Source organism: Corvus kubaryi, unplaced genomic scaffold (genome assembly GCF_017639235.1).
Source record: "Corvus kubaryi isolate FWS band 111438036 unplaced genomic scaffold, C.kubaryi_AGA036_p1.0 37357, whole genome shotgun sequence".
NCBI classification, from domain to species: Eukaryota; Metazoa; Chordata; class Aves; order Passeriformes; family Corvidae; genus Corvus; species Corvus kubaryi.
In genome coordinates this window covers 5,832,987-5,855,683 of record NW_024581117.1, presented here as the reverse complement: position 1 = coordinate 5,855,683, position 22,697 = coordinate 5,832,987, and positions in this window count along the sequence as shown.

The window sequence follows — 22,697 nt, the reverse complement described above, 5'->3', positions numbered from 1 at the left end:
TGAACCTTATGCAATACGAACTTTTTCCCTTTACTGTCATTGTAATGGTGTATTTTGATTTTCTTAAGAGAATAGAATATGAGTCGAAGACAAGAGGAGGGCTGGGATTTAGGTTTTGGGGTATAAATCTCCAGTGTTTAAAATCTTTGGCAAACTAAATTCCAGATATATTGTTAAAAAAACCTCCTATCTTATTTATTATTTATAATAACAACAGTGACAACAATAACATAGTTTTAACTTGTTAAGAAATCTGTATTTGATAGCATGCTTCCTGATCATGAATTTACAAGGCCTTTTTCTGGATGTTTTGAAAAAATATTAAAAAAAAAGGAATAATAAACACTAACTTAATTTGAAAAAATGGACCAAATCTTCATCTCTGAAAAGAACAGAACCATTCAACATACTCAAAACCACTGTAAGTTTATTCTCTCTGTGCTATTTATCTGTAGGATCACCTAAAATCACTTAAAACAAGCAGTTGTAGTGTCACAGTGGAATTTATACTTAAACAGAGAACAGATTTGGGTACACAGCCTGCACCCCTCTGACACCCTGACCAAACCAAAACCAAGGCACTACCACTCTGTAACATCATGACAGGGACAAAAGCCCACAGCCATCAGCCACAGGCCAAAACTTCCAAAACTGAGTCACTTATTCAGGAAAAGAAGTCTGGTAGGAAGGACAGGAAGATGCATGTTGTCTGATGACCACACAGATAAAACCTGGTCTCCTAGGCTGCTCAGTAATATTTATCACAAGATTGGTAATGCAATACTGATAGTTCATTAAATTTAAGGGCAACTTTCCTATAATCTCCAATGTAGCCAGGACTGTATCTGAAATTTTCAGTAGCTACACACTGCATCATTTGAAATAGCACAGTGGAAAAAAAGTTCCTCTCTTTCATCTCCTGAGTTTTACGTACTACTTAGTTTACATCCTGTATTTCAAAAGCCTTCTCTCCCCTCACCTTTTTCTCCTTTCTATGAAATATGAAGTACAGTTGAAAACACTCTGAACTTTCTGTGTTTAGGCTCTAAAATTGCTTTTAATTAAACAAATAAATTGATAAATAACATTGTGCTGTGATTATGACTCACAAAAAACTCATGCTATTTTTCTCACTCCTTTATAATGTCAGTTCATCATTCAAAGAAGACAAAAGTAAAAATTATGGAAGCTGACACTGTGTATCCCTTGCAGAACATCTGAAAGAAAATAATTCTGTATTTCTCAAAAGTATTTGTGAGTGACATGATTACTTCGAAATGTTTTTACTTTTTTTTTTGGTTTATATGAGTTCTTCTTAGTATTCCTTTTATTTTTGTTTTAATCTCTTCAGCCCAGAAAGGGTAAAAAAAAACCAGACAAGCAAAAAAATAACCACAAAAGAAACAACAAATTAATTTAAAAATAAAGCACGTTTTTAGAAAATAAGTGTCGATACATCAAATTTAGCCCAAAACCTGAATAAGTTCTCTAAAAAGTAGCATGCTTTTGCCATGACCACAGGACAAACATTCTATAAGTTACCTGACATCTGGTCTGTAGCCAGGAGTAAGAAAATCCAAAGATATTGATAGAAAATATATATTTTTTAAAAAAGAAGGAAGGAAGATTTCTTTGAACCAGTAAACTTGTTCCTACACTAAATACATCTGGCAAGGATCAGCTGAAGAAATAGACTTGGAGACTGTCTTGGAATACAATGGTTTCCATTACCTTAAAGACTGCTGGAATGCAAACAGTATTTTCTTTCCACAAAGAATTCATTGACCAATCCAAGTACAAAGAAGCCTTACCATTTATTTCAGTGGATCTTCAGGAAGAGTTTTTTATGAGGAAGATGTGTGATACACAATATAGAAACACAAGTCAGATAACCACAAAATACATATCTGTGTGATTGTACTTAGAAAAAGAAACAGCAGAACACTGCAGAAAGCCATGCAGAGGCATAGACAAAATTGATGATTTCCTTAATCTCTCTCCTGAGGGATGAAGCTCTGCTCCCAAGAAAACTGGTGATACTTACTCTGCTCCTGTGTGCACACAGCACCCTTGAGCAGCTAAAACCAAAGATGAGGTTTAAATTAGATATTAATTTCGGAAACTGTGAATTGGATAACCATAAAAGTTACCCTGATCAGGAGTAACATTTAAGGAAGATGTTACAGAGGAAGGCCACAAATGTCTGAAACCTTCCCTTCCTTCTCCTCCAATAACTTACTCTTCTTTTAATATGGTTGCTATCTCTGGTAGGCTGAATAGAGTTGTATGGAATTAATTTGTGAGATGAACCATCAAAATAATGCATGAAGGGCAGCCATGTTCAAATTACTAGAAGAATGGTTATACCTTTAAAAGAAAATAACTATTCTCTTTCTCACACAGCACTCTCATGTGCAAGTCTCTTGTCCATAGCTTGTTTTTCAAGGTGATTTAAATCCCTGCAGAACTCACCAAGGAGATACAATCCTGATACTTCCCATGGGCATTTTGCTGAATCAGCCAATGAATGTGCTCATGCTATACATCACTTTGGCACCATTAAAGAATTATGGGACATCACATGGTCTTGCAGAAATTAATCACTGCTTAACAGTCTCTGCTCATGTGTTTATGAAGTCATTTGAAATATCTGCATGTAGCCGTTAGTACTCTGAGGAGAGTGTATATGCAGTTAATGAACCACAGAACTGTGTTACAGCTGAGATAGATAGTTTTCAAATTGATAATTAATATTTTGGATGATTACTTTACACTATCTGCATTGCAATGATATCTCCAATCGTGCCTAAATACAAAGTAGTGACAGTTGTACTGTCACATAAATACACAAGGACTTACTATACCAAAATTATTAAAGCAGATATTTATATTACGTATAAAAATGGGCCAAATCCTCTTCAACTGCACCAAAAGTATATATTTAAATATTAATGCCCTAGAAATCAGAGAATAACTGCAGTATTTTATTTATCAGGCTAGATTAAGTTTCACATCTTTCTAGTCTATATTTCTTTTTGAATTAACATTTTGAATATTCCTCTCTAGACTGTGGTGACATGTACAGAAAATTTTCTGTTTCAGAAGCATTTAGCTACACCTCCTTTAATGTTAATGGCAAATACATGTGTACAGAGAGGCACATTTGTGTGTAATTCAGACCACATTTAGTGGAATTGGATTTGGCAGACGAATAGAAGTTGCTTGTTTTGAAGAACAAAGTCAGCAGTTTCTTTATTAGACTTCTCAAAAAATAGCCCACCTCTATGTGTTCACCTTTTTTATACAATTCAACTTGTAAAATTGAACATCAATTAGCCTTCTCAGTAAAATAAAAGACATGGGAAAATGGATGTTCTATACTCCTGAAAAGCTGTTTGCACTTATATATTCTTCTGTCAAGTTTATCAATAGTATACTCTACTTTTAAAGTGGCAAAGAGGGCTTGGTGAGTTTTTTAATTGAAACAATTGAATTTTGGTATAAGAAGTACCTTAGAATGAGTGTTTGCAAGTTTCTCTAAATTTCATGAACATGAGATGCTTAGTATGCTAAGATATGAAAAGATTATTAGAGACACCTAATCCTGAAATTGAGTTGCTCATTTCAATCCGTTGTACAAGCCTAAGAGTATAATAGATATTGAACACATGTATTCCAGAATTTAGTCAAAAAGGACAAGCAAGTGTTTCTAAAAATATTGCCTGATCTCACTGACCTGTTGCACATATGTTTATTGGAAATCAATCGAATATATAAGCTATTTCTCTGAAGAAAGTTTGCTGTGGTTTGCTTACTGCCAAACTTAAAAAAAGTTTAAAAGCAGTTTTTAAAGTTAGTGAGCAAATTTATTTTTAACCGGAGCTAAAATTTTTGGCAAATAGTTGCCATTAGAAAATAAGACTGACAGAGTAATGATGTTGATAACTACATTTCCCTAAAACAGGAGATGAAAGAGAAATAAATGTCTGCTTGCATCTTCAGGAATACTTCCCTTAACTCCCAGTTTTCTGCCTCTGCCTTTCTGCGGGGCTATATTGCTGTCCCGTGGCTCTTTACTCCAGTTGGTTTTCATGTTCCTGTTTCGGTTTCCAAAGTGCATTGTAACATTAACCTTGGTCTTGCACTTGTTCTTACATTTGTTAATGAAACCATATAACATCCGCAAATTAGATCTAAGGCTTTGCTGCTTTTCTGTTTTGGTTGCTAATATCCTATGAAGTGCCGGAATACAGTTATATACATACCTTTGTCTATATAACTCTTCTTTTTTTTTTTTTTTAATATTATTCCTTGAACTAGTGAAAAAGCAAATTTTCCATTTTATTTTCCTCTTTGAAGAAATTTAGTATTTTTGAATTGTTTTAAATGTGAATTTCACTGAAATAAAATTATATTCTATGCAAGAAGAAATACTGGGTTATTTAGTCTAACTTAAGTTTTTTGAAATATATGTAATGGCAAAATCCCACTGAGGAATACTAAAGGTTTTCTTGTGATCTCCACTGTTAACAGAGCTGCTCAGATGGTGCAAACACCTATCTTCCTTCTCTCTGGCAGGTTCTGTATGGACAGATTTGGGTGCAGGTTTAGTGACAAGCAACTGGAGGTGCCAATACTGCACATCTACCCAGCAGCTCACTCAGAAGTGCTGCTGTCCTGGTTCGCCAGGTCTACCCTTGTCCCCTGTTCCCAGAGGAGCAGGTTCTGCTGGAAAGCCAGAGGATTTGTTTCAGGACCTCAGTTTTCCACCATTTCATGGAAACCCAGGCAGTTCTTGAGTTCTTGAGCAACTTGTCAAGCATATGCTTTCAACAAGCCATGTCAGGGTCAATGAATCATTTTTTTTACTGATAAACCTTTTTGGCTTTAAACTGTCTAATGAACTGAGTATAAAACAGTTTCACACCCAGCAATTTCAGGCTTTATAAAAACACAACATACAATAGGCTGTCAACCCAGGCATATTATTTTCACGCTACCTAATCCTAGACAGATGCCTAGTCTAGTATTCATACTTAGCTCCACTGCAAGACTTTCATAATAGATAAAGGAAAATCTTCCATGCTTTCTTCATAGCACAGTGAAATTTAATTGCAACTGTCTTAAACAATATGTAAAGCAGTTTTGAAAACAGACTTTTGTTGGGTAGGAATGAGATATTAAAACTAAATTGCAAAAGTTACTAGGGCAAAGATTTAATTGCACCTACTTACTGTCTTGTGGCAGACATCTAGAGATGGACATGGCCATCAAGCTTGCCTCTGGCTTTTGACTATTGCATTAGAGTTTTTTTAGCATTTAATAGAGTATACAAAATGCATCTCAGTTACTATAATCAGCTATGTCTAATTTATTAAGTAATTTGGACGACTAGGAGCAATATCAAAGCAGTTGATGTTGAGGGCACTGTGTCTGTTGCAAGTCATTCACGGATTTATTCTGGAAAAATTTTGTTTGTTAATCTGGACTGAATGTCCTCACAAAGGACACAGCTGGAGGCTGTCTCAGGAAGAAGTGATAGTTTGGGGTTTGCGTGTGCACTGGTGAGCACATGGAGCTGAGCTATTGGTTTACCTTTCCCCTGAAAGAAATCTAGATTGTGTGGTAGCAACTGGGACAACAGCTTCAAAATCGTATTTTTGGTCTGAAATAAAATGCTAAAATTAATTTTGAATTAATTTTGAAATTAATTGTGTTCTGGTTTTAGCTGAATCTTAATTAAAAGTAAAAAAACCACCACTTCTTGTATGGACTTTATTATTTCGGCTTTGAGCCCTGGCATCAGTCAGAAACCACAAAATTCTATGAGGATTTCATGGGTTTGTGTGCGATTTTAAAAGCTCACTGTAAAAATGGAAAAAACCAAACCCATGGTTTCTGGGTAAGGATTAGAGCCACATAAATGCTTACTTGATTTTGATATAAGAAGCTAATAATATTTTCATAAACTGTATTTCTTCAGAAATCTTTGGAAGAACCATATCTTATTTCCAGGACCAATTATGCCTAACTGAGAGAGAGGAGGTTATTGTTAAAACTGTATGCTTTCCAATTAAAAGCTTTTTAAAAAGTGTCCAAAAAATGCAGTGTATTAGCCAATCTTTTAATGTAGTATCTTTGTTAGGTTTAATTTCTAAAGATATTATGAATGAGAGTAGTTTCAACAAACAAAATTTTTGCAAACAGATCCCCTAGTCAGGAACATCTCAACAACAATTCAAATTAATGTACTCATGTACATGTACTCTTCTGAAACAAAACTTATGGTCTCACTGCTTCACTGTGAAGATATTCCTAAAGCTTTCTCTTTCCTATTACCTGTCAAACCATACGCAGTGCAAATTGAAACACTCCACACAAACAAAAAACACCTAAACAAGTCTTTTTTGATGACATAACAATTTTATCCCAAATTTTCTTTGAATCTTGTCCATTCTGTTTTCTAGACCCCAAATATATATTAAAAAAAAAAGTTTGGAAAATTTGAAACAAACCCTACCAGAAGTAAACCAAAATATATATAGCTTGCTTTGCTAACACAAACACTAGGGTATCCCACAGTGAAGAGCTGTGAAAAACTGGTAACATCAGACATACAGGATGCACATAGTACACTAGTGGGTGTGAAAGAGAAGCCAGCCTGCATTTTTGTTTTGTTAGGCCTCCAAGGGAGCTTTACAGAATCAAGGAATCGTAGCATGTTAAGGAGCTGGAACAGACCTTAAAGATCATCTGGTGCCCGCTTCTCCTACCATGGGCCAGGACACTTTCCACTAGACCAGGTTGCTGAAGGCCTTATCCAACCTGGTCTTGGACACTGCCAGGGCTGGAACATCCACAACCTCCCTGGGCAATCTGTGTCTCACCACCCTCAAAGAAGTTTTTCCTAATATCTAACCTAAATTTGCCCCTTCAATTTGTACCCATTACTCCTTGTCCTGTCACTACAGTTCCTGACAAGAAGTCGTTCTCTGGCTTCCCCTGTAGGCCTCCTCCAGACAGTGGTACAAAATACTATAATGCAGTTAAATAAAAAATATTTTTCTCAGTCTTATACTTTCAAAATTGAATTCCACTTTCAAGATACTTTTAAAAGAAATACTTAAGGAAAAACAAAACCCAACACATCATCCAGGGATGTTTGTCCTGGAGAGTTCCCTTCCAGACATCAGTTATTCAGGACATGACAGATAACTGCCAGTTTTAGAACCATCATGAAGCTTCCTATTAAAGAGTTTGCATTTGATAGTGAGAATGAAGGCAGTAAGAGATGGTTCATATGAGAGAACTCATGCATGTCTCCTTTTATCCACAAATAAACGAACTATGAAAGAATCACAGAGCACAACAAGGCCACATGAGTATTTGAGCAACTGTGTATAACAAGCTAAAACTAACTACATATGAAAATTGGCAGTTTGAGACTACCTTCTGAAAAAGAGAACAACGGAGACCAAAGCAAACCTCCCAGGCTACTTAAGACTGATAATGTTTGATTTCCAATTAGTGGTAGGTAGAGACACTTTATTCCTGCCCTCAAAATCTTAAAAGAGGTATAGACAAGGTACAGGATGAAACAAAAATATTTTCTTCTTTTAACAAATGGAGAACTGCTGCCAGAATACATACCATTCTTCACAGCGTATTACAATATAAGGCAACTTACTGCAGGATCTGAGATGTGTTTTTCCTTTAGAATGTGTCATAATGATTTTTTTTCTCAATTTTTCGATGTTTGTTTGATGACTTCCTTGCAGCTGCCAGACAATAATGCATTTCTATCTGAAGTAGCAAAATAAGGTGGGAAATAATTTCTTCATGCTATTTCTGTATTGCTTGTAAATCTAAGCCTTCCTAGGCACAAACTGCACTGCATGGGCTGGGAAGTGAATACAACCTCATATGCAATCATTTCATGCCTCAGTTATGCTTGATTTTTCATGCTCTTTGAACCTTAATTTAACTGTGAAGTTCACTTAATTAGAATTTGGGCTTTGGGAGTGCTTTTAAAGAATGTGTTTTTGTTTTGATTTGTTATTTAATCTTGTTTTCCAAGGGTAATGAAGAAAATCAGGATTGAACTGAGTGGCCAAGTATAGCAAAAGGAATTTCTTTCACATTTCCTTCATCCTTACTTCATTAAACTGAAATATTTCCTTGTTTGAGTCATTACCACTTTTATTCCTTGTAGAGTACTTGTGGCTGATATGCCTCATCCCAAGAAATTATTTCAATAAAATGCAGACTTCAAGTTACCTCTAAATTTAACTGCAGTACTCTATCAAAAAGAACTTATTAAAATAATGAATTCCTGAAATCCACAACTTGTCAATCAAATAATAATAACTTATATTTCAGAGCAAAGGTAAATAAAAGTTACATGCCCATCAGAAAAAAAAAATAAATCAAGAGTTTTGAAATAAATATAAGTTCTCTCATCATCTCTAATTGTCACTTGCTGTAGATGTCAAACTAGTAGAGTAGCGGAATCTAATTTCCTTGTTTGATTCACCATGAAATTAAACTGAATTGACAATTTTTATTTTCACCTGGCAAATTTTTGCAACACTATTTAAATCTAGCTAATCAAGTACAGTTATCTGATGCACACACTTGTCTCTTCTACCACACCTCTGATTTGCAGTATCCCACATCCACAGCTTCCTCTGACAGCCTGGCATTGGAATACATTTACAGTCTTGCAAGGTGTAAAGGAATGCACGCACATAGTTATCAAAACTACAAGTGAATGTATAAACTCATAGATCTGCTTCTGCAAGATGATGGGCAGGAAGGAAAGATAAAAGTTTTAGAAGTATGGGAAGCAAAACAAGCATGGCAGAAAAAAATCTCTAATATTATATTTAAATACATTACAAACTTTTCTAATGTTTTTTCTTCATAAATTAGTAGTTTATCATTGTTAATACTTTGCTAGTCAAAAATATAGGAAGCAATAATCAATACCTAAAATGTCTCATATTCCTTATGTGTCAAACATATCAAGTGCAGTATATCCATTATGCAATGGATTTGGGGTCAGAATACATACAAGGATACCTCTTAATTGGGTGAGCTGTAAACCCAACTCTGAAGAACTCTGATTGTAATAACTCAAGTTGCTGGTCAAGAGATGGGTCTAGATATCCATAAATTATATTTTCCCTCAAAAAATAATTCAGAATTTGAAGTCAACAAAATAGTCCAGTGGTCACATCTCCCTCTGAAACAGAAGATGACTAGGACTGTGTATAATATGAAAGTTATTTGACCTCTTGTACTCCCCTGTAAATTAAAGCTTCTCTCCCTCTGACACTGAGAGCAGAGGCTGTGATGAGAACAGTGAGAAGGAGTCTGTGTGTACTTGTCTGTAAACTCATAAAATGTGATTGCGCTGGGGAGCAACCTGCTGGGGAACAACCTGAAGCCTCTGCTTCCTCCTTCCTGGGACAGAAGACACACAGAGCATCAGAGAGCAAAGTATTGCTTCCTCAGCTCCCCATTACACAGCCCTGTTACCAGTGAGAGGAGGGACTGACGGGTCACTGGGCTGCAATTTCTTCTTTGCAGTTCCCCCACAGTGAGGCAGCACACTGCAGACTGTATTCCTAGGACAGGACCAGATTAGCCACTTTGATTTAGCAACTGCTTTCTTGGCAAATTTCATCCAAGGACAAACTGTTCTTTTGTGGAAAAAATCTGCAAAGATGTTAAAGGGAGTGAAAGGCATCAAAGGGATTATTTGACTATCCTCTTCACCATTAAAGAAACACAGATACACTTATTTTAGCTCACTTACAGAGCAATTTTGCTTTACACTACTGCTTCCCACCCAGCAGGTTTCTTCTGTTAGAAACTGCCTGACACCCTCAAGTTTCCCTTCCAATGAGGTAAATCTGCTAAATGTCAAACAGTAAAGGTGGAATAATAATATTTGACAGAGAATTTACTTAGACCAAGGAGAAAATTGCCATCTGTCTTCGGACAGGATGAAAAATTCATTCCCTTGAATCAGTCGAGAAGTTACAATTTCATAATTACTCTGCGTGTAACCACTGTGCCATTCCAGAGAGATAACTGGGTCCAAAGCATATTGTGGAAATACGCTTGACTATTTTGAGGGGAGAATTTTTCAGGTTTTTAAGATGTGCATATTCTGACTCCCAGCCTGCATGCAAGCTCTTAATAGCTTCACACACTTTTGTTCATTCTTACCTGTCTTCTTTACAACTTCTCTTTCCTCTAGCAAAGAAAACAATTCACCTCAGCTCAATAAGCTGTGAACGCTTTTTTCCTCCAAGGCTGCCAAATTGTTTCAGCTAAGACCACAAGAACCTGTTGTTTCCAACATTTCCTAACTCCAGTGATTTTCTTTCCAGGAACATTTCCGTTGCCTTCTGTCTTTCTCCATCAACTTTCTGTGAATTTATCCCCTACTTTTGGGAAATTCAAATCCATACATGGCAATGCAACAGAAGGGGCCTTTAACAGATTATTTTATTTTAAGAAACTTTAGTGTATTTAACCAATCTCGCCAGAATTTCTACTTTATATTGCAGATATTAAAGGAAGTTTAACTACTGCAAGTACTGAAGTTAGTACAAGATGCTGTATAACTTCCATAGTTTTAAAATAATATAGTATTTCAGTCATTCTCTTATCACCTAAAAATAATGCAGCTTATTTCATCCTAGCTAGACCTTTTGCTGTAGAAACACTGTATAATGGCGAGGTTGATACAGAATGAAAAGCACATTTTTATAGTGTAATTGGAAACCAGCATCTTCCCTTTTGTTGGAAGTGACATAATATGTCTATATTAATACAGGAAATACACACTTTATTCCTTTATGAATACTTTTCCTGTTGAGTAAATGAATGTAGTGCCTTGGAAAAAGGAGACTTGCACCAGATTCATGCCTGATGGAACTCCTTTGAAGTTTATGAAGTAAAAGCATTGATTAATTTGGCCCCCCACATACAAATGAGTCAGATTGACAGAAAGTTAGACCAGCAATACTATTACATGGTAGAAGCCAAGAGCAACTAATGAGAAAAAGACAATGGTTTATTTTGGAAAAAATGTCTTATGCTTGCAGTCTTCTGAGAGTTAACAACATTACTTTATTTTTAAAAAGAAATGGATTTTGGAAGTTATTAAGAATAGAAAAAAGTTTTAAAAAACTAAATTCTGTGTTTGGAAAAAGAAAAAAGAAAAGAAACCAAATATAACATGGAAACTTTTATTCTCTGTACTAACACTGTTAGTGTACTACCAGAGTTAGGGAAGCAGTCTTCTTTTAAGATCTGGACACTGCAATAAGACAGATTCATCTAGTACTAGCCAATGAGATGTAGCTGAAAAAGTAAAAAGTTGCATGTAGTTACAAAACACACTATATCCTGAAACACCACATGATTCAAGAAGCAAAAAAAACCCAACACACTAGAGAAGACCAAAAATTCAAATATTGAAAGCCAAAAGACACTGTCCTTGCTTTCCCAATTACTTCCAACTAATTCCATATGACAGTTTTCCAAGTGTAGTTGGCAGACTTGTGTGTATGCATTTCCTGTTACAGAATTTGAATAATCAACAACATGCAATCACACTTTCCAACAATAAAAACAGTTTAGAATTTAACCCTGAGTAGACATCAGACTTAGGACTGCATATTTGTGTCCTAAAGAACAAAGACCTGAGTTTATCTTAATTTATTTTATCTGATTTCATGTTGCATTATTATCTGCAGATGTTAACCTTCCACCATTACAGGTAACTGTAACGTCACTGTAACTGACTCTCCATACTGCAAAATCAGTTAAACGAAAAGATGACCAGAAGCTTTTAATGGGGATGCTCTAATAAATCCTCATTCTACTAAAATGTAGAATGCCAAATTTATTCATGTTCTAAATTCATTCATGGTGTCCACAACATTTTTACTTCTAAACTGCAGATACATGTGTTTAACAGATGACTGTTAGATGGACAAAAAGCTGTCTTGATGGCCATGTCCGAAGAGTTGCTCAAAACCTAAGTGGAAACCAAAAATTAGTAGTGTTCCTCAAGGATCCAATACTATTTCAGATCTTCATAAATGACATAGAAGGTGGGATTGACTATACCTTCAGCAAGTCTGCAGAAGACACCAAGCTGAGTGATGCACTTGAGGGAAGGGACAACATCCAGAGGAACCTTGACAGGCTTGAGGACTGGAAGCCTGCTCTGTGGAGACCATATTGCATCTTTTCAATATATAAAAGGGTCTTATAGGAAAGAAAAAGCCAGACTTTTACCAGGGCCTATGGTGTGATAGGAGAAAGGGTAGCAGTAGATTTTTACAGGATACCAGGAAGAGGTTAGACTGAAGCAGTGTGCTGATAGAAGTTGTGGAAACCCTGTCACTGAAAGTGTTCATAGTCAGGGTGGACAGGGTTTTGAGCACCCTGATGTGGTGAAAGATGTCCCTGGCCACAGCAGTAGAGTTAGACTAAGGCCCCTTCTAACCCAAATCATTCTATGATTCTATGATTCATGTAATTCAGTATTGTTACAGGAGTGTTGGCCTACATGGTCTATAGTGTTTAAATTTCTTAAGAAGAAATAAGCAAATGGAGTCCTCTCCCACTTAATGGGAAATGAGGTTGCCCAAATCTACACTAGCTTAAAAAATGGGAGTAAAAGTGACAAAATGTATCAGGAAACTACAGATCTTAGAAGAGGAGGAAAGTTCCTGAAACCAGTTCTATTCCCTAATGTCACTGAGAATGTTAGCAATTAATTTTTCTCAGTGTTTTTTCATTTAAAAAAAAATCCTTCAAGCACTGTTTTCTTTTTCCTACTTACAGGATATATTCCTAATTAGGGCAGTGGGGCTAATTGACAGGCTTTATATTGTTACAGTAGATAAGAGGAAAGGAGAAAAATACTAATAAAAGGGGAAATACTCTTCAAACTTCCTATTGATGGATGTTATTGAAATAAAAAATAAGTGTTAGGTACTTTACAGAGAAAATCATAACATGGTTTATGTAATCCTTCCTTAGACATTCAATAAGGTCATGTTGATTCAAAGCACTTCTTAATGATAAAAATCCCAATAAGCCTTGCATTATGAGTCATGTGATTAAAGGCAAAAGAAAAAGAAGTTGATTGCATTTTTTTTCTGTCAGGAGCACCACGACAAACATATATTTTAAATTCAAAGTGCACCTGCGTCAAACACAATGTGCAGATATCCTGCAATTAACTCAACAAATTCATCACTCTGCCTTAATTACAATGCCACTAGCTAGCATTAACTTGAGCTGTAATTCCAAGATGCAGAAAGATGTTCCTGTCCTCCCACAGGCTAATCCTCTTTCTTCTCTGTTCATTTGTTAAGTTGGTTTGTTTTCCTGGTTGGGGGGGGGGGTGGTTGTTGTTTGTTTTGGGGTTTGGATTTTTTTTTGGTGGGGGGGCAGTTAAGAGGGTTACTTTGTCATTTTGTGGGGGGATTGGGGTTTTTTTATGTAGATCTATTTTGCTAGCTACTGTATAATGTGATTCTAATGACTGTTAGCCTCACTTATAGGAAAATATATTTGGAGGCGACCTATTTAAATTGCCTTCACCTCTCAAGGCCATTTTAAATTTACATTGAAATGCAGCATCTATTTTCATTTTCATTGCATAAACACATTTAGAGAACATGGAATGAAGGATTTTAAAACATTATTTCAAAGGGAAAGCCTTCTTAGACTCAGAATCACATATAGCTGTTTAAACTTTTGATCGAAGACAACCTTTTCAACATGCAAAATGATACATGTGAACAAGACAAAAAGGTTATTTGAGTCACCATTCACTGCAACACTGGAAAGATGGCTATGTATGTATTGATATAACGCTTTGCCTCAAATTTGCTTTATATTTTTTGCCAACATAAAATGTGTGGTGCATGATTCAGGTTTCAAACACCCTTTCAGAAAGTGAAAGGATAGTCTAAACAATACTCAACAGACAATACTTCTTTAACTACCAAAAAATTAACAAGCCAGCTATGTTGATAAAATTGAATGCCTGACATGGCAGAACATGAAGGAACATGTCTTTAAAGAAGATTTGTACAGTTAATTTTTCCCAGTGTTTTTGTACAGTGTAATAGCTGCAAACCACCACCTCCCCCACCCAAAAATAAAACCCTCACAAAACCAAGAAAAAATATTTAAACAAAAAGATAATTCAAGCTTAGAAGTGAATTAGGAAAAACAGACTTCAAAATTAAACCTAGATTTTCATTAATAGGTATTAAAGAGTACACAAAGGTATTTTAAAATGCCTGTTCATCTTTATATGTTCAAATCTCTCAAGTATGTTAAATTACCTCTTTCCTCTTTTTGTATGTCCTTATTTTCAACAAATAGCATAAGACAGTGAAGGAGCTTTTAAACCTTTGCACTTATATGAGAGAGTGGAATGTAGGAGTAATTGTTCTGTCGTCCATCACATTCAGAGGAGACTGACATTTCTTTTTAATGGGGAAGATAACTGTCACACAATAAGATGGGCACTGAAATTTAGTTTAGTATCCTAAACCAGATCCTTGAATCATACAATGTTCTACTTAATGACTGCTACAGCAAATAAAGCCATTATAGCAATCTTTATAAAAATGAGCTCAAGAACACATACACATTTGAAACAACAATTGAAATACCAGTATGGCCAGAAAAATTATTTCACTAAATAAAATTGTTAAATGTTTATCTAAGACCTTATAAACCACCCACTCAAAAACCTTGACGAGTACATCCAGAGTTATTCAGGCGCTGTCCCCAAAGCCTGTTGCATCTTTGGAATAGCAACCTTTAAAAAAGGTAGTAGTATGCAATTTAATCTTGCTAGCAAAGTGCACAGAATGAATTGATGAGTTAACAATACTCTAATTTGATTTCTGACTCTTTTCTCAGCTTTTAAGCAAAACTGAGAGTAAAACTTTGACTGAAAGCTAGTAGCATAGTATGTCTGTTTTCATTTATTCTTCTGTCAGGAACACTATAGAGATATTCAAAGGCCGTCTGGACACAACCTTGAGTGACATGTCTAGGAGACCTCTTTGATGGACTAGATGACCTCCAGTGGTCCCTCCAACCTTATCCTTCCTGTGATTCTGTGAAAATTATTTCACTGTTCACAGCAGGGACAATCAACTCTCCTTGAGGTCTGCTCATGTTTCCTGAATATACTCAATATCTATGAGCTAATAATTGTGTGACAGTAAGAAGAACCCTGGGAATATTAATTCTCTGTGTTTAGCATGGTCTTGTTACCTTGGTGTCATAAAAACTCTGAACTGTTGCTGTCAGCCCCTCATTTACAGTTCTAACATTGCTTAAGGATAATGGAAAGCCTTACACAAACTTGTAAAGCTTAACAAGACAAAGACCTTTTAAATGGGCATTTTATGTGAGCTAAGTGAGGGGTGAAGCCTCCAGTAATAGTTCATATTTCATGGGGACTTAGTTTTCATGAAATCATCTCGGTGTCATCTTTCATACATAATACAATATCAGTTCATGAAAATTCTCAATGCAGCACTGAACTTGGTCAGACTGAAATGGGGCTGACAAACCTCATGTCTGATGCACAGATAACCAGACCTTATGAAGGTGAAACTAGTTTTCAGTATCTGTTCTGTTCACTTGATTGATTCCATCTCAGAAGTCACATGGCTTCATGTTTCCTGCATGGCCTGCCACTGTCATGCAAACATGACCTGATAACACATTGTCAGGAGTACTCCAGAGAGCTTACAGCAATCTAAAAATCTTTTCACGGAGTGTGAAGTTCCATCTGAAATGTGCATATTTGATAAGCAGTTCCTCTTCTTCTATCTGTCCCTTTCATTCTCAGAAAGTTAATCTTCTGTGCTCCACTGAATCTTGTGTCAAAACGAGCTGGCTCGAAAGTGCATCAGGTGGCCCAATATAACTGGGGACAGACAGGTTTCCTCTCTCATCCCTGGACAGCAGCATGAATGGGAGCAGCAGTCTGTTGTGCTGGTCAGTCCCTTTCAAGGAGATGGACTTCCAGGTATCAGGATAAAAATTCTCTTTAATTCAGTTCTATTACTCTCTGGTCCTCAGGTTTAAACCATTATTCCTCTTGAAGAGGTGCTGTTAGCAGGCGGGCCGTGCTGTGTATGAAATTTATTTTGCCCATGTAACCTCTGTACATAATCTTAGTATACCCCAGAACAATTTCAGGCAATTACAAGTTCCATGGATTATCACAGCAGTGCTTTGCTACACTTCTAGCACTCAGCATTTTGCTGTCTGAGTGTCTGTCCCCACACAGTCAGGGATGACCTTATCTCTTACACCACACCAATCAAATCTGTATGATAATGCCAGATGGCTCTGCTATTTATATTGGAACAAAACCAGTTCTACATTCAAATACCCAAATGTCAAGCCACAGGACTTTGTGTGGCCTATAATTTGCTAGCCATTCACTAACTTCTCCTGCACAAATTACTCCTGAATTTAAAACAGTAATAGTTTGGCTTTTATGTGAGAGAGAGAGGTTTTCCCACAACATCTCAGGAGTTGCCTTGGTATCTCACAATTCCCCATGCACCCTTGCTCCTGGAAATAGTCTGGGAGAGTCTCTGCATACTCCAGAGAGACACCCTGAGTCACAGAAATCCATTCCTAGGTCAGCTTTAACACAGCTCAGTATCTCTTGCCCCATAAATCACCCTGAAGGAAACTTCCCTTGGTTGCTGCAGCTATTTGACAGCAACTCTGTGTTTGTTTTCTGGATTTGCAGCTATTAAAATAATTGTTTTTCATTTTCTAATTATTTGACAGATTAAAAAAAAAAGGTGAAAATAGGAAGGATAAAATATCAATGTTTAGTTTCCAGACAAAATGGCTGACACTGCAGTTTAAGCAGAGCCACTGACCTTGGTGCAAACACTAGACAATACTGCACGATACAACACATCAAGGAAGGGATTAAAATTTTACTGTTTAGATTGCATGAATGATGTTTGAAAAATTAGCCCTAAGTACTATTAATTTTTTTTATTCTTTTATATATAAAGGAAGGTTCTATCAAACACATTTTGGTAGACAGTAACACACAGGAAAAATCAAAATTTCCTTGCTTTAGCTGTTCTCGCATCTGTTTTCTAGTGACAATGTAATTTTGCTGGAGTGAGTGATGAGGGATTTTGCCTTTTGAGATGTGTGCTTCCAGATAAGAAGACAGGAAGAGATTGCCCAGCATTCACATTTTCACTCCCAAACATATGTCAGTGTTTTATCTCTTTCAAGGATTGGATGCAAATCATGGAATTAAAAAGGGGAACCCTTCTGAAACCTTGACTCTCAAAGCAGACAGCAATCTGCAGAGAGGCCGAAAGACATAAATGTATGCCATATGCACTGTACAGTATCCTTTCTTACACATTCACCAATCTGCTAAACATTATTAAACAAGCACTAGCTGCAGAGTGCTGTGATGAGTTGAGTTTTAACAGGAAGCAAGAGCTGCTTTTCCAAGCATTTGAAAGGGGGTAACATGGAAGAATGAAACAATGCTATTTTATTTCCAGTCTAGCCGACAGCAGTGACTTGACAGCAAGACCAGTGAACTCACTTAAAATTTTTTGAAGCTACCCTGAGGAAAAAAAATCATCAAGATGGAAGAGCAGAGCTAAAATATAAAACAAGTTTTTCAGCAGCAAAGCCATCCTCCCCATTAATCACACCACCTGAAAGACACACTTCTGTCCCTCTAAACTCCCTTTAAAATTACTATTTATAGTCTGTGTCATACACTCAGCTAGATCTACCAGGCCTTTTTTTAGTATTTAATCATAGAGATTATTTTCTACACACTACTGGATTTTCCACATTCAGTTGCAGAAATATCACATAAAACAGAGCACTTGACCACAGCTTGTCTGAGATTTTAAAATTTAAGTTCCTTGTAAGAGAACAAAGTCCAACAGTTACTGAAAGTCAGCTCTTCTAAATTAAAAAGAAAGAAACAAACAAAACCACACAAAAAACTGAACAAAAAGCTACTCCAGAAGATGGTAAATGCTTCCAAAACCAAATTTCTAGCCATATTTCAAAGCATCAACTCCTATGTATCTCACATTACATTATGTAACTCACATTACAACTTGTAATTGACAGGTAAAAATTGGGGTAGAAAATTGAAATACCAAGTCCAGTGAGCCTGCTGCTCAGAGGTTCAAATTCCTCTGAATCAGGTCCTCAAGACTAAACAGAACTTAGAATAGAAATAAAATGCTCAGGACATGAAGAAATTGAAGCACTGGTTAATTCAACCATTTTGTCTGATTAACTGACCCGCTAAGTCCTGATGGTTCTGACAACACTAATGTCAACATTGAAGATTATTTCTGTTGTGATGTGCTTTCAAATCCTCAATTACTGTTTAGAAATCTCTAACACTTATTCACTGGCTTTGGCCCATATCAGAAATGTGGTGTTTAGCCAGATGTGCACTATTAAAGTCATACCTGTGGGGGAGCTGAGAAGGTCCAATACTAACTTAAGCACAATGAAGCAAAGTCTCTTTTATCTCTAAATGCACTTCAACTTGCCTTAAATCACATTATACATTATAAATCCCCTCTGTATTGGATTGTAAGAGGCTATTTCTGTTTGGGATTTTGAAGATTTCCTGACAAAGGCATTTATAAGACAGTGCTACTTTTCAGGCTCAGTCACACTCACCTTCTGTTTCACAAATTTCCAACAGCTACTAAAGTTCTTTATGACTTCTCTATAAAGTCATAATTTGTGAATGAATAGCTCTAAATAAGAAATGAATATTACTAATATAACTTCTTATGGAATAGACCTATTTGGTCTTCCAGTTGTATTTACATAATTTATAGATCTTGGCCTTACTTAATATAAGTATTATTAGATCTTTAGAAATCAAAGCTTGAATTACACTAACTACATTTATCATAATCTCATTAATATCTAGAGAGGTTTCATATTTTTTACTGTGCATATGCATTTTTCTTTTTGTTTGAATATCTGGATTTTACGCTTCCAGGAAATACAACTGTTGCTTTAATTGCACAAGCGTCATCTAAAGGTCACAGGTACCCAGGGAGGCTATCCTTCATCTCCATTCTTCAAGTACTCAAGATTATGGCTCTGCTCAGGCAAGGCAGTTAGATACAGGCATAACATTAAGCACCTAAGTAGGTCCATTGGACATTAGCAACTGGATAAATAAGAATTGAGTTCTTAGTAAACAGAGATTTCCACCCCAGTTACAAAGACATGCTTCATTTGTTTTGTTGGGGCTTTTTTTCCTGCCTTATTGTAGTGCTGAACTATTTTCAAGGTTTGTAAGGCATTTCCCAAGTACCCAAGTACTCATAAGAAGAACACTGCTGAACTTGAAATGAACCTTTGCAATGTGACAAGAAATATACTATCCTTAGTACTTTCTGCACCCAAAGCAGCTCTCCAGTCCTTCTTCACCATGAAATGTACATAATTTTCTCTCCGTATGTTCGGAGGTTGTGTTTTTCTGACAAGCCACTACATGACTTGATGTCAAAATGCTATTGTGCCTTCATGAACACAATGGGTCAGTCTTACCAGTTCAGGAATTACTTTTTCCAAGTCTTGAGGGAATCTCTGTAGTAAAAACCAAGCAACAAAGAAAGAGCTTTGTTCCTCCGAGTTGTCTTTCTCTCAGTGTTCACAATTATTTTGTTCTAGTTTCAACTTTACCAGAAAATAATCTCAAGATCTTCTGACAACATATGCAGCAAGGACCACATGAAATAGGGAGAAATTGTCACATATTTCATTTAAGACACAAAGCCACCAAAAAAATGTTTCTTATCCTGTGAACTTCATAATGATCTACATATAGATCTCAATGACATTAACTAACAGCGTGACTTCATAACTGGATGCAACACTGATACCATATGATCAATAAGCATATTTTAGTACCAGTTGTAGCATCTGTCCTGGTTTTGGCTAGGCTAGACTTAATTCCTCTTTAGTCACTGTTACAATGCTCTGTTTTAGATTCAGAACAAGAATAATGTTCATAGCATATTGGTGCTTTAGTTTTTGCTAAGTCATGTTTATCCTGAGTCAAGGAAATTATTTTTTGTCTTGTCTTATGCTCTGCCAGTGAGTAAGGATGCAAAAGAAACTGGGAGGGAGCATAGCCGCGACAGGTGACCTGAACTGACCAAAGGTGTATTCCAAACCATAGAATGTCATGCTCAATAGCTGGGGGTAATTACTCAGAAGACAGGCCTGATCTGAGTTTGGGAAGTGGGGTCTGACATCAGTCAGTGAGTGCTGAGCAAGTGTATTGTGCCTCACTTATTTGGGGCTCTTTTCCTTTCCCTTTTTATTATCATTAGTATTATTCTTTACTGTTATTGTATTTTACTTTGTTTTTAATTATTAAATGGTTTGTATCTCAACCTACAAGTGTTATCTTTATTCTCTCTATTCCACTGGGGTTTAGGGGAGAGAGGGAGGGTTGAGCAAGCAGTTTCATGGTGTTTCATCTCCGGCTGGACTTAAACCACAATAACATCCCACCTGGAGAAAGATACAAGCATTGACATATGACAATAAGGTATTGATTAGAAAAGTTCTGTAACGCTACAGCTTCATATCCTTCTTCCTCTTTCTTTTCTCTCCTTCTTCCCACTGTATATTTATATATATATAGTATGGAAATACACTGATATATGTAGATGGACACAAACATATGTGCACACAAAAACATACCTGCAAAAACATAGGCCCAGTGAAAAATCTGGAGTCCATCCTTTTTCGTTTTGGTTTTATGTCTGCCTCACTTGGGAAAGAGATTTAGGTAAACGCAACCACTCAGAAGCAATACACAGAAAGCATTGCCTTGAGTCAAACATTGTAAAATTAGACCTGTGAAAGCTTCTCTAGACATTTCTACCAACTTAATTCAGTATTGATGTACAGACTTACTGATATGGCTTCAGCATTTTTCTGTAGAAAATGGGATAATGTGGACTGCACAGCTTCGTCTGCAAGAGCTTTGTCATTTACATAATAACTAATGGAAAAGCACAGCTTCTCACAGAGGGAAATGTAATATAAGTAGAATATATAAGTTGAACCCATAAAAGAATCTTCTGATTCTGTCTGATGAAACAGAACCAGAAGAGAAGAGCAAGAAACAGAGATTTTTTTTCATGTTAACCACCTGCAGTGTGATTGTATTTGAAAGCAGTAAATTATCAGCGAAGGCTTTTCACTGACTTGTGATTAATCTGATTTGGACATGAATTCACTGCAATCACTGACTTTGTACTGGTCTGACACACATAAGCTTATGACCGCTAGGCAACATAAGAATAGATTAAAAAGGGAACTACCTTCAAACTGTTGCTGAATTAACTTGATATCCCCTCAAAAACAGTTATGAGCATAGTTAATTATGGCAATAAAATGTGTGAAATTAACATGAGTGAACGACGAATTTGAAGATTACGGACTTTGTCATACTAGGTACTTCAGTGGCACAAGAAAATAATGCTTCTTGTTTTATCCTCGCTGTTACTCAATGACTCCAAAAACTGAACCTAAATCTCTAGCTAGTAAGAAATACTGTGTCCTGCTCTTCAGGCACTGTCTTGGTACTTCCTAACATTTCAAGGACCACCTGCCAAGGAAACAGGTGTTATACTGACCTCCAAGAAGGCTGAACAAGGATAAGCACCTTGAGCAGCTCAAATCCTGTCACTGTGGCAAACTGGCAGCTCTTCTCTTACAGATGTACATTTGACTGAACACTATCTTCAATGCAGCAAATGAAACCATAGGAGAGAGAGATTTTTTTCTCCATTTCCTTAATAAGTCACACAGAGTTGTGTGGCTGTCTACTGAGCCACCTGGTTTTGGCTAACATAGCCAATGAGAAACTTTGTTTTCAGAAGGCACACAGCTACCTGGTTTTGAGCAGTATTGTTATGCTGGAGAGTACCAGCCATTGGTGCCTGTGACCTGGCTGGAGCCCTGCCCTCACTCCAACCAATTCACTATCCAAAGCCTGTTATATTCTACAGCTGCAGCAGATTTGCTATGCAAGATGCATACTGACTGCCCAGGGGCACTCAAGGGATTAATGAGTAGTTTTGTAGCCAGCCCAACCCAAGAATCCCATGAATAATCAATGGTACTTGAGGCTCTTCGGGTAATTGAATTGCAAACCTAGTAATAACTAGAGATGTACCAGTAGCAGAATAATGCTTATGCCTGCCTCTAAATGTACAGACTAATGAAAAAAACTACTGATTGTGAGGATTATTTATCTACTTCTATACCTACATTAAAAAAAGGAGTCTCTATAAATTTGTGAATCTGATTGATGTTCGTCCTCCCTGAGTCACCCTCTAATTGTGCCTAAACCATGTGATTCTAGAACACCCAGTGGCAAGATTAAGAAAGAGGTGGAACACAGAAAGATTATACATATATTTTAAAGGTGGAAGGAAAATTTAACACTAGAAAACTGATTTTAAAGAGTTAGCCATGGGTAAGCAGGTTAACAACATCACATGACTGTTTCTGTGGAGAATCATCTCTAATAACAGTAAGTTGTCTTATGGACA